The following is a 17,300-nucleotide window of genomic DNA, read 5'->3' on the forward strand; positions in this document are numbered from 1 at the left end:
ATTCGCCCCGGTAATGCCAAGATCTCAGGTTTCGGTTTTTCCCCTGGCTTCCGTTCCTTGTCCCAGTCCTTAAATTCCTCCCAAGTACCTCCCAATTCCTCCGCATGATCCGTCCCCTTCACCTGCCTCCACACATCCACCGGAACCAGTAGTCCAAAGAACAAGTATATGTCAGCTAAAGTCATAACCGTCGAGGAAGCTGCTTCGGTCAATTCTTTGTAATAAGCAGTGGTTTTTTCTTGAGTCGGGTAACTGCGCCTTCAGCGCCAACACCTCGCTCCGTTTCCAAGGTGTGTATACCCACTGTTCCTGGAAACGAACCTCTACACGAGCTCTGGTCACATTATTAGTTACTGGGTCTACCACTTCAGGCACTTCAGGATGGAAAATAATGTGAACCTCGCGCATTGGATGCACTCCAGAAAAAGAGGGCCCTCCTGCTGACGGCAATTCAATACTATATTCCAGCAAAATCCGCACACTCTGTACCACATCCCTCACACTAGTATTAGCCCTATAGGCTCTGTCCTTAATGTCATAAAGAACCTGGGGCGCCGTTCCACCATAACCCTGTTCCCACAACGCTATCAGCGTCGTTGACATATGCCATAAAGCATGCTGCTGCATCAGAGGCTCATAATCCTTCATTGTGGGCCAGATGTCTTCCAGTGTATAAATAGGACTCCTAGCCCACTAATAAGCCTGATTAGCCACTATCGTTTTTTCATCCAACCCAACAGCAGAACGTGTAAGCAATTTACTTACTTGGGAAAATAGCCCACTTCCAGCACCTCGAGTCGGGGTCGTCAAGTCACCTTGGGGGGTAGCGCCAGCAGAAACAGTAGGGAGTGCAGGAGAGATCACAGAGGCGGCAGGTGGGCTCGCCGCAAAGAGAGAGATCAAGGGCGTAGTCAAGGAAGAGGTGACAGAAGACAATGCTTGTTCAGCATCTCTCAACAAAGTAGGGGCCGAAACAGAGGAAGTGGAGGTGCCGGACAAGGGAGGAACAACCGTTTGTGGAACTGAAACCGCCGCAGAGGAAGCAGAAGCTGTCAACACGGGGTACAATGATTGCGGATCATACAGGGGAGGGGGCCGAGCATTCAAAATGTCCTCCATCTCGTCTTGCTCTTCCTCTCTTACTACATAGCTTTTATCCGTCTGTAACTTATGAAGTCTATCTGCGTGCTCAATCTGTTTCTCATTCTCTTTCTTAGTATGTTCTCTCGCCTTTTGTGCCATCGTCTGCGCTGCTCTCTTCTGAGTCATTTTCTCCTCTCTCATCCGTCGTTCCCTTACTTCTTTTTGCCACATCCTCAAGGCATCGAACATACTCTGGCGGCTACGCTTAGCAAATAATCTGTCCTGCAAATAATCTAATTTTGCCACATCGAAGGAACCAGTCAACGGCCATTGCAAATCTACGTTACCCTTTGTGTATTTGTGCCACAAAGTATTGAGTCAATCCATGTTTAACATACATCTCGAAATTAGGTGAGCCCTCCACTCGGGCGGGTTGGCTCTCAGCCAATCTAGTGTCCGAGGCGCCGCAGCAGCACCCGAGGCACCGTAGCTTACTGAAACACGGCATCTTCACCCACTCAATCACACACACCAACACGAAGTTCACATTCACCCTCTCACCAACACCCAGAACGCACAATCACTACTAGACACATACACATATATTCACGCTTTCTATGCATCAAATCCCTGCCAAACACGTGTTACCAAAATGGGACAAGGCCCGTCGACCAAGTCCTGGGGAACCTGGACCCTACCGCAGACCGAACAGTAACCTCGCTGTTCCGAGGTTGGGGAACACATCCGCCACCCGGGCGGCACTACAGATCGCTGCGCACTTTACCATGGGAGACCCGGGACCCACTCCCAACGAACCACACACGCTAGGGGTTCGGGTGAGTCCCAGAATCCACCCGCAATGAGCGACACCTCGACCGCAGTACCATCCGGTCGGATGACCACAAACAAACATCCACCCAACCTCCGCCAAGTCTTTCAGAGCACCACTCGCACTCCAAGTTCCCCGGAGCACACTAGCCCCAGGAGCACACGGGCTCCTCCAACCACTAGAGACACGCCGGTCTTGGAGACACACCAGTCTCTTGGAGCGTCCTAGCTCCCTCAACCAACAGTCGGACCACGCACCTTCTATACGCGGTACCGACCTCTACCGTTCTCCACCGCCGGCTGCTGGGACCAACACGGTCATCTCCAAAGTTCCGCCTTCCGGACCCCGGTGCAGGATCATGAACCGGGACCTCTCCCGATCAGCAGGGTGGGGCAGCGCTGCGAGAACCAAGCTCGGCATCAAAGTGGGTACCCGGACCCACCGTGCCGACCAGAGGGTCCCCGGCCTTCTGCTACCCACTTACGGGTAGGAAAGATCCTTATCGCGGGGTCCCTGTTTGGGCGCCATCTGATAAGCGTGGCTCAAATCCACCCGAGTGACTTACCGCACTCACCTATAATCACAAAGTAAGAAGTCAGCCGGACAGTGGAGAAGAATAAACAAAGTATTTTATTAGGCCACAAACTCCCATATGAAAGGGTCCTGTCCGACCTCACCCCTAAGAGTGCGCCGAGAGGACTGACTCATCTCATCACAGCAATACATTATAGCAAGGTACAGCAACGTAAAACACGCCCATACTGGAAAAGTACTGGACCCCGGAGAGGGCGAACAATGGCCTCATACAAGAGGCATCTGCACCTGCAATAGCAACATTTGGTTATCTCTGCCCAAGGCCACGGAGCCGGGCCTCAGCATCTCTAGCGCATGAGAACATTACTGATTAGAGTTTCTGTTATTAGTTTCGATCACAGTTAGCTAAGAAACGAGAACTGCTGCGTTCAGGGTTTTTTCCTATTTCTACGGGAGGGGGAATGAGCGAGTGTGACTCGCACGCAGGAGAAGCAACCTAAAATGGTGGCACACAGGCTAAGCTAAGAAATCTGAATAACATCACACGCATAAATGAATGATGAAATGAAGAGTATAAACGTAAATGCATAAATGAATACATCATTAGTTAGACACATTATGCTAACTCATAAACGTAAATGTCGGTGGGTGGGGCATCGGAAAATGAAACCTATCAGGAATCTGGGACAAAGTGTTAGTAAGTATGAGTGTCAGGGACAGACGTCCTAGTAGTTTACATTGGTTTTGTGTCACACAAGCGATACAAAATATTTATATGAGATTAACTTTCCTGTGCAAAACTTTATTTGCACTGGAAACTAGCACTAAAGTAAAGCATAGTAGTCGTAGCGCTGCTGTGCTTCAAGAGGGAGTGCCATGGTTGGTACTTGGCTGTTTACATGCAACCACTCATGGTTTTGATGCTAAGTCTATCTACTAATATTTGCTTGCTCTGTGCCAAAAATAACACCTATTTTGGCTGACGTTAAAAAGGAGAAATTTTCTATTTCTCCAAACATATCTGACTTTAAATGTGTTCTAAGATTTTTCTAACCACATTATACTGGACGGGTACCATTGCAGGATAAGAAATTACCTTAATTCCTTTGTACTATTGTGCAAAGGTGTGTGCATGGCACTAGTCAGCCTGATTGTGTGCCAGTGTTAGGGAGATAGCAGGAAAGTGTCATATCTTAATGGACTTGGTAAATTGCTGCTTCCTCCCTCTCATGCAGTACAGCACATCAGCGTTGGTTGTTGCACTGTGTTGCATGTCACATTTGTAAATATGTTAGTACAATTTCTTTCTGGGTAACTCTGTAACAAAAGTAGTATAAATAGGCATAGAAAAGTGTGTTCTAATTGAGAGCCATGTTGCCATGTGGAGTTATACCACTAATGACTAGCTGTGCATTTGCTGCACTCCCAATATTCTACAGATATCCACTGTAAGAAGCAAGTGTTATAATTCACTAGGTGTCAGACATCGTTTTCAGTAAATCGGTTCTGAATTTCTACTTAGAGAAAGAAGTCCTAAAGGTATGTGCATATTGCACTAAACTAGTACTAAAGAGTAATTGTTTATGTACCTCAATCTGAAAAAAAATAGAAAGCCTATACTGGTTGTCACCCTTTAAGGATTTGAGACCTTTAATTGAAGTACCTACAGACATTTGCTAGATCCATGGAGCACACATTTTCAAGGTGTCTTGAAATGAAATATTTGTGTGTGTTTGCTTGAGTAATTTGGGAACATTATCCCAAGCATATTGTACACAATTGAGAGTTGAAAAACAAGTAGGAGCTCCTAAATTACATAACATGTGGTTTAATCAGCCACAGCCCATCCATATGGGCGAAGGGGCCTTGCCCCCTCATTTTTTTCCAGAGAAGAAAAGTGTCTGTCAGACTGAGCATAGGTCATCCTGACAGACACTCTTCTTGTTCAGGTCAGGCAGCCAGGAGCTACACATGCACTAAATGGGCAGGCTCGTGGCTCCCTGAGCTGAACTTTGTTAGGCTGAGGTTTTCAAAGCCCTGTGGCCAGAGCCTCCTTCGCCTAGCAAAAGTGCCCCGAGGCCCTGCCCCTCGTGACCAGAGGGGCATCACTGATTTTCCTTGGACTTGGGCACTTCAGATTTAAGCCCTGAATTGCCCAGGGCGGAGTGACAATCAGTGACATGTCATCACAGTGTGGAGTGGGATTAGCAACACTATCTACCCGACTCTGTGACAAGTGTGGGACTGCTGCCTTCCCTCATCGGCTGACCTGAAAGTCAGCCGATGAGGGAAGGCAGCAGTCCCAACCCTCCTGGGACCTCTGAGGCTTTCCTCTCCCAGAAATGCAGGACAGGTATTTTTTCTGTTTTTGAATGTTTGGTGTTTGCATGCGTGTATGTTTAAATGTATGAATTTGTTGCAGGTGAGTGTTGTGAATTGGTGTATGTGTGTGCGTTGTTGAATACATGAGTGTGAGTGAGTGTATATTTGTGCGTGTGTGGCCTGTCCGTCCCCCCTCCCTGCCAAAATTACCAGCCGCCACTGGCTTTAATTCAGCATGCCGACAGGACCAGTACTCATTTGTACCATGTTGACATGCCATGATATTCATTAAGGTGCTTTTAAGTATTTTTTTATCTTTACCAAACACTTTTTCGGGAAATTCTCGAGCACTCATACTAAGGATTTGTGCTTCTGTTATGAGAATATGTGCTCACCATAGCACACAACAGCAAGTTCACTTTCAAACAGAAGATGAAAAGATATTTAATGTTCGGTCTTAAATGTGGATTATCAGAATATAGTCTGGTTAATATGTATTCAGAAGCAGGGATCTGTACTCGACAATCATCATAACAATTTTCTTCTACTGTAGGAAATTGAGGTGGAAAACAATGGGTTACTAAACTCTTTCCCCATATTCAAATGAATTGACTATTGGACATAACTACAAAGTAGCACTCATTACATCTTTGGCATGTAGTGGAGAAATACTACAGTGCTGATAGATATCTTCAGCTTTAGTAGAATCTACCTTCTCAAATGAGCCACTGTCGTTTAACTATGGAGCTTTAGCATCAACTACAGACAAATGTTCATGAAGGTCAATGTTTTACAGCACTTGTTTTCTGTTTTCAGGTATTGTAGGCTAACAAATGTTTGGCAAACTTTTTTTTATCTTTTATTGGCACACCATTCACTAAAACCACAGTGTCGGTCTACAAATGATCCTAAAAAGTCTCCTTTAAGTCTAGTGGAAAATAAACTGTTTTTCCTTTTATGCCTTTCAGTAACTCACTTGTTGATAATTGTACTTTTTGGCTGCAGGTGAACAATAGTTTGAAAAGGATGTACAGTTTGGATGATAATACTCCTATAAACATTCAACTGCTGATGTTCAGCAGGAATTGGAGTGATCACTAAATTGTTATGAATGCCTCTCACAGGCATTTTATTATCATCCAATTTACTAATGTAGTATGGGCAGACAACTTGCTGTTCACATAAATCAAAACGTCCTCAGCTATTAAATAGGCCCGGGTGAGATTGTAATTACACTGGCGTCATTCTCATAAATTCGAAAAATTTTCATTATGCTTGTTATGCGAAAATCCCCAAACTATCCCATTACGCCACTTTGTGTCATTATGCACCATTCACAGTAAAAATTTAAAGCAAACAAGAGAACGCAAGCTGCTATGGATCGCATTGTTTTGTTTAAATGCATCTTGTGACAAAAATTGACTTAAGGATGCATTTCACTCTAAAATATAGCTTAAAATGACAGATTTGCATTATGCTTAATTACACATGTTTGTTTCATTTTGCCAAATGTTTGCCTTAATACGCTGAAGCGAAATTATACATATTTTATTCACCCCTACTATTAAGTAAAGAGCTAGAATAAGCCACTTTTCAGTCTTGAGGCTAATGTCTAATTTTTTAGTCTGAGCTTTGTAGTTTGTAAAGTAGTAACAAACACATACCCTATTTGGAATTTCTCCATAGATAACTGTGAATTTAGCATTTTCTTTCCTAAAACTGTTTTATATATTTTCTCAAATGATTGTTTTATTTGGCACCTGTACTTCAACTACATTGTTTTTTAATTCTCTTTTTGGTCCACAGTATTTCATTTGAGTTTTCTCTGAAATTCTTGTTACATTAGAAAGTGTCCACAAAATTATGTGTAATGTTTGCATTTCCTCTAGATGAAGAGGAGAACTTTTCTCATTACAAATTCCTTACTAGATTGCAGATCTTACTTTGGTGAACTGACAGCATTCGAATATGATGGAAAGTACTGGGACACCCCTTTTTAATAGACAAGCCAAAGACTACTACTGCAAATTTGTCTGTTCACTAAACCTGCAGGAATCGAACGTTAATAACAGTCTACGTTCCTCCTTAGCTGTTGCTATAATGTATCTATTTAAGAAAAATATTAATTTATCAATTGGCTTTTGTCTTATGTCGGAAACGTTACTGGGTGTAGTTCGCGGAGATTCGCTACGCAGAACTCTACGACGTGACAAAAGAACTCTGCAGAGTTCCGCAAGTGGCGCAGTGCAGTGCGAACTGCCATTCGCGCTAGTTCTCCTGCCGCTTGGGTAGAAATTCTACCCGAGCAGCAGCTCGCGCTCGCAAACTTACTGTTCGCGAGCAGGGAAAAACTCAGCTGCACTACGCGGAGCGCAGTTTTCTGCGCTTCGCGAGCACCGCAGAGTGCAGAAACCTTCGCAAACTCCGTGAACGGAGCGAGTTCAGTGCCCAGGCCTAAGCAGGTGCTGGAGGACATCTTTGGAAAGCCATAAATATATCTTCATTCTTTCTTGAAACTAATTTATTTTTTGGAACTGGTTTATCTTCTTTCAATTCATTAGCATGGCCACCTGTCTAATTGGCAAAAACGAAACTATGTTTCTGACAGTAGCTTTTCCTACTAGAAAAAAGCTTCTATTCTGGAGTTATGTTTCTAGTCTATGTCATACATGGCACAATGTTTGACTTGTTTATATTCTGATTTTGTCTGAATTTTGTTTTGACCTCACAAGCCTATTCAAGGTTTTTCTTCGGATGAGAATAAACAACTTACTTTTCAGAGAACAGGACTTTTCTACAAGATTTGCAACAGACTGCTTCTGTCTATGTTTAGCATTTTTCATCCTCCCTTGTTACAGTGATTTCATAATATTAATTGTTCCGATAAAAGAAATTGTGAAGACCTCTGAATCTTTTTCTTCTTGCACTGCTGTTCAGGTTTCAACCTTTAAATCCGTTCTTTCATTTCCCTAATCTATTTTATCAGATTCTGATTTATCTTTCTTGTTTCTCCCCATCAACATAATTTCTTGCTTTTTGTTTACCTATTAAACATTTCATGACAGTTTGACTTCCCTTACCAAGATTTATTTTGGAATATACTATTTTAGCTTAATCTTTGTCTGATGTAGATGCAACATTATTTTCTTTCACAGCTCTCTTGGTATTCTTTTCTCTTTTTGTGAAGGTCTGTGGGCATAGTGTTTTGAACATCTTGAGAACTAGCAGCAAAAAGAATTAAAAGAAACATATTTCTATTAAATATATAATTACTACTTAATAATTATTTCATTTTATAGAACCAGAGTCTCTAAATAAGCCTTTTATTAGTAAACAAACACTGCTGTCAATGTGCTATTCAATTCATGATTGTAGTAGCATTTCATTACATGTGCCATTATTCTTCTACTTCTCATTTGAGTGAGGGAGCAAACATAATGACTATTCCAGGAGAATACATCACCCTCCCCACTCCCACACCAAACCCAATTGTCAGTGAGTGATCCCCCCCTTAACAACAAGAAAGCAAAATCCAAGCAGCAGTGTTCAAACCTGCTGCTAGTGTGCTAAACATGTGGGGGTGCCTAGGAGCACAAATCTGGCTAGTGAAGCCCCATGACCACCAAATACTGCATGGACAACTATATCCAGCTGGCCCCCCATTGTGTGTAGTCGCTTATGTGTGGAAAGTACCCCACCCATGCCATGTGCCACATACAGTAAGTGCCAACAGGGTGCTCATAACATACAACAAATTTAAGAAAAACAATGTACCAAGAAGAACTATTCAGGGGCTACATCTAGTCTAGGCCAATCAGTACTTCCTGAATCTACTTACTTTGACAAGTAAGAATCAACAGAGGGTCCTAAAATTATCACTTTTCTGTCAAAGACATCAAATTAATATAGAAAAGCAGAATCAATCATTATCACTACACGTTGAATCTTGTCTCCAAGCTTTTTAGTTTGAGCCAAGTTCAACATCACCTAAACCATACCTTCCTCTGGGTTTGGCTAAAAAGTCTAGTACTGTTACCAGTGCGTTGAAAACAAGGACCTTAAAATTAAAAGTCTGAGTTTAGCTAGAAACAGCATTAAGGGGCCGATTATGATGGCGGACGGACCTGAGTCCATCTGCCACCATAGAGTAGGAGGGACCGTCCGCAGAGGCAGCGGCGGTCCCTCCGTGCAAATTACCATGTGACCGCCAGGGTGGCGGTCACATCCCGTATTAATAACATTGCGGCGGGTGCTGCTTCAAGCAGCACCCACCGCAATGTTAAAAATGCATGTATTACATTTACATGCACAAAGCGGCAGGCACCGCGCGGTGCCTGCCGCTTTGTGCATGTAAATGTTGGGGGGTAACATAGGTACCCCCCATGTGCACCCCCATCCCCCGACACCCTGGGGGCCTGCAACGGGCCCCCAAAAGCCAAAGTCCACATGCTTTTCCACGGCGGAAAAGCCGCAGCGGAAAAGCATGTCTCCGTGCAAATCCTAATTTGGCTGACGGTGTCTTGCAGACACCGTCACCAAATAGCCCTCCCCACCCCGCGGATCAGCGGCGGACGGCTGGTCCAACCGCAATCCCACCGCCATCCTAATCTGGCGGTGGGTGTTCTAGGTGGCTGCGGCGGTGAATCCGCATACTCCGGGCCGGCGGTGGCTTCCGCCGGCCCGGAGTATGCGGATTCACCGCAATCATAATGAGGCCCTAAGTATTTAAATATTCAAGCGAGCACTTGCATAACTTAGCTTGCCTCCCGTACAAGGAGAGTAAAGTCTGGGTAAAAGGCCACTGGTGAGACATTATGGTTGAAATCTGGCAGGGCCCTGTTAAGTCTTAATATAGTATCTCTGTTCTTGCATTTTAGAAATTGCACTATGATTGGTCTTGGACTCTGGTTCAGTTTGGACCTAAGTGTCAGGGACCTGTGAGCAACCCCCACAATAAAAGCCATAGAGGAGGCCCCTCTCCAAAAAAACAGATATTAGGGGTGGACAAACTCGTGGAGTTTCACTCCGCAAGATTCCGTGCTCTGCGAAATTCCATGTATTTCCACCAACTGGAGTAAAATATGCAAATTACGCTGCAATTTAGTGCCAGTAGCACAAACGGCGAAGTGTTGGCTGTCATATTGGGACTCAGCTTTAGAGTCCCAAAAAAACATTAAAAAAGAGAAGGGGGCAGGGTAGTAATACCTTGACCCCCTAGGCCTCTTGCGGTGGGTGTGAGGGGGATTCCAGAGGGACCCCGCCAGGGCAGAAAAATGTTTTTCTTAAAAACAATTTTGTCTAGAACTGCGGCTCCTGCTGAATTGTTTTTTAAATGTAGCGAAAATGCCTGCGCTTCTCTAATATTTAGCTTTGGGGTGGTTGAACTAACATATTCTGGAGTCTGGCACACTGGGGCCCCCTCCAAGATCTTATAAAAGCCCCAGGTAGGTGGCAGAGCTAGTTATAATGCATACGGGGTGCCAGCGCAGCATACCCCTAGCCCTGGGGACCACCACCTCCCCAGGGCGAATGTTAATATCAGAATTCCTGCCATAGTTCGCCTCTCTTAACTATCACAATATAATGCATGACTCATATCATTCCTCCCAACACTTATAAATGAACAAACGTCTTGTACCCTTGATCTTTGACCAAATTGCATGCTGTTGGTAATCGCTAGCAGCAGCTGGTGTTCCCCGGTTTGTTTGAAAAGGCTTAATAGCTTTTACAAATGTATATGTAAGGTCAGGTTCAGGCGCCACGGAAACATCCAGAAATTCCACCAAAATAAGCATCAAGCCACTGGCATAGAGAACCTCAAGGTGAACTTTCCGGAAGACAGCCTTCATCAAATTAATCCCCTGCACCTGTTCCTTGCTATACGTAATTAGAGCGCGACCTTTGTGAACATTCTAAAGCATCTTCTAGAAGACAACCTCATGAAGTTAATCATCTACACCTGTTCCTTGCTACAAGCAATTAGAACACAATCTTTGTGAACATTCCAAAACACCTTCTATAAGACAACCTCATCAAATTAATCATCTGCACCTGTTCCTTGCTATACGCAATTTGGGCCGCAACCATTGTAAACATTGTAAAGCACCTTCTATAAGGCAGCCTCATTAAGTTAATTATCTGCACCTGTTCCTTTCTACAAAAAATAAGAATGTGAACTTCATAAATGTTCTAAAGCATTCTTATTTAAAGACGGTTCTCACTCTTCCCCTTCGCTTAGCCTCTTTGCCTGCCACTTACCTGTTTCCCGGCTTCCAGGACTCGGTCTTGCCAGCTCACCTGATCCTCTCGCTTCGACCTCACCGCAAAGAATGGCCCGCATTAGTCTTGCACCTGGATGGGAAAAATAGCAAGAAGAAAAGGAGTGATGCATTAACAGACATGATTTTACCACGCGCTGAGCTCAGTCACAACATTGTGCTGCAAACAAAGATAACCAGTGTTTTTGTTCAACTTGTACATACTGTGGTTAGGGCTCTGCCAAAGAGGACTTGGGTGTAGTTAACCCCGCCCAAATTTGATTGTGGGTTTGATGCTAAAATCATACTCACTATGGTTTCGAGAACTTTGATGAACAGCCCTTTACGGACAATCTACATGAAAACAATACAGCAACAAAACTAAAGGTTGGTTGAGATTTGAAAAGCTTTCGTAAGGTGATACCTTAAGAGATAGAGGTAATACTAGACTAAAGCCTTATTATTTGTTTGTTTCTAGGTACCATATCTGCTGGTACCATTCATAAGACTGGCCTGAATGCTTGCTGCAGTGTTGCTGTTGAGTAGATGAGTCACAGCATCTTTGACTCTACGTGCACTCTCCATCCCAACCCCTTTCCCCCTGGGAATTGCCACCGGAGCAGTGTCTCTTCCTATAAACCGAGGGCAAGGTTTGGGAAGTTTCGGGAACTAGCGTTGGCGCCCCATTGGAATCATCTGGGATCCAGATAGATGGCTCATGTCAGAAGGCTAAGCCACAAACCTAACATTCCTTTTGGGTGGTGCCATGACCAATCAAGAACAAATATTCACGGACAATCTAGCACGTGCCTTATCAGGGAACCTCAATGATGCTACCAATCTGTCTGAGTTAATGCAGCAGTTGCAACTAGATCTGAATAAGTTAAAAGCAGAATATTCAACACTTAAGGAAGAGTTGTAACACGAGAGAACACATTTCACACAATAGAGCAGAGGTCTTCAATCTGTGGGGCGCGACCCCCAGGGGGGTCGTGGAGTCCTGGGAAGGGGGTCACAGATTCTGTCAGAGCCTGCAGTTTCTTGAAGCGCGTGGTTTGCCTTAACCCTAAGCGCCATACCTGCATATTTTAAAGGTTCCCGCAGCGTTGCTGTGCTCATTGTACACACATAAAAGGGCCACTCGAGAGCAGGTGGCATCGGACTGGTTTGAGGGTGCTCACGGCGGAGGCCTAATTGACAACGAGGGGTGAAAAACCTCAAAGCCTCTTTAACAAGCAAAAGGTATTTTAAAGACCTGGGAAGTGCTCATGTGTGGCTTTGTGTGTGTCCGTGGAGCTGTTTCAGCCAGACTCCCATACACGAAGGAGGGGGGCAGTGGGCAGGGGGCGTGGGGTGGGGGGCTGGGGGAGGAGGGTGTAGCCCTTTGGGTTCAATGGGCGTTGCGCGACTGGAGCTGTGGGTCCCGCCAGTAAAGCACGTGAAAGGTCCTCTCCCCCCCTCCGACACGTCCCATTAATCATTGGTTCAAGTCCCACGAGCCCTCATACCTGGCGCCTGTGTGGGGTAATGTACCTGAGAGTCTGTTCTTCACTGTGAGATGTTGTTACAGCCTGTCTGTCCCCCAACCCCAGCAAGGAGGCACAGAGATGCCCTCCCATGAGAGAGGAAGAAGGAAGAAGAGGCAGAGAGGTACTGACCCCCCCATGAGGATGTATGGATGGAAGGATGAAAGGGTGGATGGATGAAGGATGGATGGATGTGTGAAAGGATGGGTGGGTGGATGAAGGATGGATGGATGGGTGGATGGATGAGGGTGGATGGATGAAGGAAGGATGGATGGATTGAAGGATGAAGGGGTGGATGGATGAAAGATGGATGTATGGATGGATAAAAGGTTGCATGGATGAATGATGGATGGATGTGTGAAAAGGTGGGTGGATGAATGATGGGTGAATGGATGGATGAAAGGGTGGATGGATGAAGCATGGATGTATGGATGGAAGGATGAAATGGTGGATGGATGAAGGGTGGATGTATGGATGGATAAAAGGTTGCATGGATGAATGATGGATGGATGTGTGAAAAGGTGGATGGATGAATGATGGGTGGATGGATGGATGAAAGGGTGGATGGATGAAGGATGGATGTATGGATGAAATTGTGGATGGATAAAGGATGGATGTATGGATGGAAGGACGAAAGGGTGGATGGATGAAGGATGGATGGATGGATGGATACAAGGTTGCATGGATGAATGATTGATGGATGTATGAAAAGGTGGATGGATGAATGATGGGTGGATGGATGGATGAAAGGGTGGATGGATGAAGCATGGATGTATGGATGGAAGGATGAAAGGGTGGATGGATGAAGGATGGATGTATGGATGGATAAAAGGTTGCATGGATGGATGTGTGAAAAGGTGGGTGGATGAATGATGGGTGTATGGAAGGGTGGATGGATGAAGGATGGATGTATGGATGGATAAAAGGTTGCATGGATGAATGATGGATGGATGGATGTGTGAAAAGGTGGGTGGATGAATGATGGGTGGATGGATGGATGAAAGGGTGGATGGATGAAGAATGGATGTATGGATGGAAGGATGAAAGGGGTGAATGGATGTCTGGATGGAATGATGAAAGGATGGATGGATGGATGGATGGAAGAATGAAAGGGTGGATGGATAGAAGGTTTCATGGATAAATGATGGATGGATGTGTGAATAGGTGGGTGGATGAATGATGGGGGATGGATGTATGGAAGAAAGGGTGGATGAGTGAAGGATGGATGTATGGATGGAAGGATGGAAGGGTGGATGGATGAAGGATGGATGTATGGATGAGGCATTGGCTATTCTAATGCCCTGGCACCCTGAGTGCACTTTACTAGGGGCTTACTAATAAGTCAAACATGCCAATCACGGAAACACCATTCCACAATTTACACACAATTTACAATAGGTGCACCTGCACTTTAACACTGAACAGCAGTGAGAAAGTGCACAGAGACACTAAACCAGAAAAAAAGAGTCACAACTAGGATGTCAGAAAGGAAAAAACAGGGGAAACATGCCAAAAGATGCCAGGTCTAACAGGCGCATTTATTGTTGTCGATAGTTGTTGATGATGAGGAGTACCAGTTTCTAGAAACTTTTGTCAGAAGGGGGTCCTTACGCCTAAAAAGGTTTGACAAGGGGGTCTCAGCATCAAAAAGTTTGAAGACCTCTGCAATAGAGGGATATTAAACCGCAGGATAGCGGTCCAGTTTTGACCCAGCATGTGTTCGGAAAACCATTTTAGAGAGGGGTGTTTACAAATACTGACCAGAATCTGCATGTATCTGTCGCTACACCCAGTGCTGTGACCTTAGCAGCCCCAGAACGCTTTCATAGCAACAGTACTAAGTTTGCAGTCTTTATGAGTCAATGCCAATTACATTTCCTATGCAAACCTGGGGCGTTCCCCAATGATGCTGCTAGAGTAGTGTTTGTAATCTCTTATTTGAGAGGTGTATCCACGAACAAAGCAATTACTTTAATAGAAATAAACGTTTCTCTTTTGTACAACTGTTCTGCTTTTAAGCCAGCCATGACTTAGTTATTTGCAAAACATGCTTTTATCCAAGCAAGTGACAATGAGTTATTAAACCTACGACAAGGTTCTAAGGACCTAGAGAGTTATATCACTACTTTCAATCAAATGGTGGTGCAAAAGTGTTGGCCAGAAGAGAAAGTAACATCCTTATTCTATTGGGGTTAAGAGATGGCTTAAAGATTCCCTCTCGCACGTTGTTGATCTGCCCGACAATTGTGCAGAATTTATTGATCTTGTGGTTAAGCTAGATCACCGATTGGGTGAGCAAAAGGGTGATCGATCTCTCAGTGACACCAGAGTAACTGTTCTCAAAATAAAAAAAAGTAGTCAGACAGTAGGACTCTTGATACTGAACCCACACAAATAGGAGGTCTAAGGGGTCCACTATCTAATGAGGAAAAGGAACGTCGCCGCAAATTAAACCTATGTCTTTTTTGTGGCAAAGCTGGTCATTTTGCTAGGGAATGTTCTGCAAACCCAAAAAAGACTAAGGCCGTGGCTAGTGTAGAGGTCGATCAAGAAGAGGGAAACTAAGGCTCTCAACCAGAAGGGAGATCATCTTATCGGGAAAAGCCGTACAGATCTCACAATATCTGACCAATGTGGGAAAACGAATTCCATGGCATCTGACTATATGAGTCACAGTAATCTTATCCCCACAGCGGAGGCACACTTTATCCATGCTTATTGACTCTGGGGCCACAGGCAATTTCTTTGATCTGACCCTAGCAGCCCAGCTTGGTGTCACAAAAGTTCCCAAAGAAAAACCTGAGCCTGTGCGAGCAGTATATGGTTCAGAGTTGTCTTCTGGACTAATTTGTTTTCAGACAGAGACTCTAACCTTAGCATGTGATGATGAGCATACTAAATGACTTGTCTTTGATCTAATAGACGCTCCCACCTTTGGGGTAATTTTGGGAGTAGAATTTTTCCCCTGACACACTGTTATACAACCCTGACTTGCAGAAATACACCTGTCAGACTATATATTCACTTAATACAAAAGCACATTTTATTTTTACACCATGATATTATCAGTTACTGGATTGTATAAAAACACAGTACACAATAAAAAAATTATTTCTTTAAAACAGTATTAACACAAGATAAAAAACCTACAGAAAGTACACCTATACTGCTACAGGCTTCTAATGATACAAACAATCTCTTATGACCAGCATAATGAAGACAACACAACACGTAGGACCAAAATAATTGTCAGTTACAGCTTGCACATCAAATTCATCAATTACAGATACGTTTGTTAACACCTTGTGTACATCAGTATTTAACCAATTACGTATCACTGTTTTGATTGTGCCTGGAATAAAAGCGTCAACGCGTTTCGATGGTTTTCATACAATTTGATCCATCTTTATCAAGACTGATGATTTTCGTTGTCTTCAACCCAGAGACCCCACCGGATGGATTATATACATAAAACCTAAGCGATGAGCTAGTGTTTACTTGGATCGTAAGAACGGTGCGTAATCCCGCGATTTTAATATTAAGAAAAGATAACGGGGACTACGACAAGCTGTTTCACAGTATAGGGCTTAATGCAAAGTCGACTATCCAACTTTTACTTGAAAATGAGAAGGTGAGCTACGGCTAATTCCAGTACTATACAGATAACGGACAAACGTGGGGTAAGGACGGCACGAAAACCGGACAAGAGGCGGGTGTGCTCGTTAGCAAACGGAGCAAAACTTTGCATGTACAAGCCATTTTAACTACGGGAGAAGAAACCCAGCATCTCCCCCAGATTTAAGACAACGAAAATCATCAGTCTTGATAAAGATAGATCAAATTGTATGAAAACCATCGAAACGCGTCGACGCTTTTACTCCAGGCACAATCAAAACAGTGATACGTAATTGGTTAAATACTGATGTTCACACGGTGTTAACAAACGTATTTGTAATTGATGAATTTGATGTGCAAACTGTAACTGACAATTATTTAGGTCCTACGTGTTGAGTTGTCTTCATTATGCTGGTCATAAGAGATTGTTTGTATCATTAGAAGCCTGTAGCAGTATAGGTGTACTTTCTGTAGTTTTTTTTTATCTTGTGTCAATACTGTTTCAAAGAATTTTTTTTTATTGTGTAATGTGTTTTTATATAATGCAGTAACTGATAATATCATGGTGTAAAAATAAAATGTGCTTTTGTATTAAGTGAATATATAGTCTGACAGGTGTATTTCTGCACGTCAGGGTTGTATAACAGTGTGTCAGGGGAAAAATTCTGCTTTTATGGTTTGAAGTACCTCATTTCCCCTGTCTTTGCAAAGAGGTCCCTCTCATATCTTTTACAGTAATTTTGGGAGTACCTTGGCTAGAACACCATAATCCAAAAATCGATTAGGTACACCACGCCATAACCTTGGACTCACCAATCTGCCCCACTAACTGTTACCAAGATGCTCCAGAAGTGGGACTACCTCTGCATTGCGCCTTGGTCCAAGGAACAGAAAACCTTAAGCTACCCAAAGAATACCAGAACTTTCAAGATGTTTTTGACCCCATTAAAGCCATCCAACTGCCCCCTCACAGAGCCTTTGATTGCCACATAGATCTCCTCCCAGGAGCAATGCTTCCCTGCAGTAGAGTTTATGCGTTGACAGAGCCTGAAACTCAAATATCTATGCTGATATTTACATGAACTACTAGAGACAGGTTTTATACGCCACTCCACTTCACCTGTGTCTCCCCAC

This window comes from Lissotriton helveticus, chromosome 3_1 (assembly GCF_964261635.1).
Source record: "Lissotriton helveticus chromosome 3_1, aLisHel1.1, whole genome shotgun sequence".
In the NCBI taxonomy this organism is placed as follows: domain Eukaryota; kingdom Metazoa; phylum Chordata; class Amphibia; order Caudata; family Salamandridae; genus Lissotriton; species Lissotriton helveticus.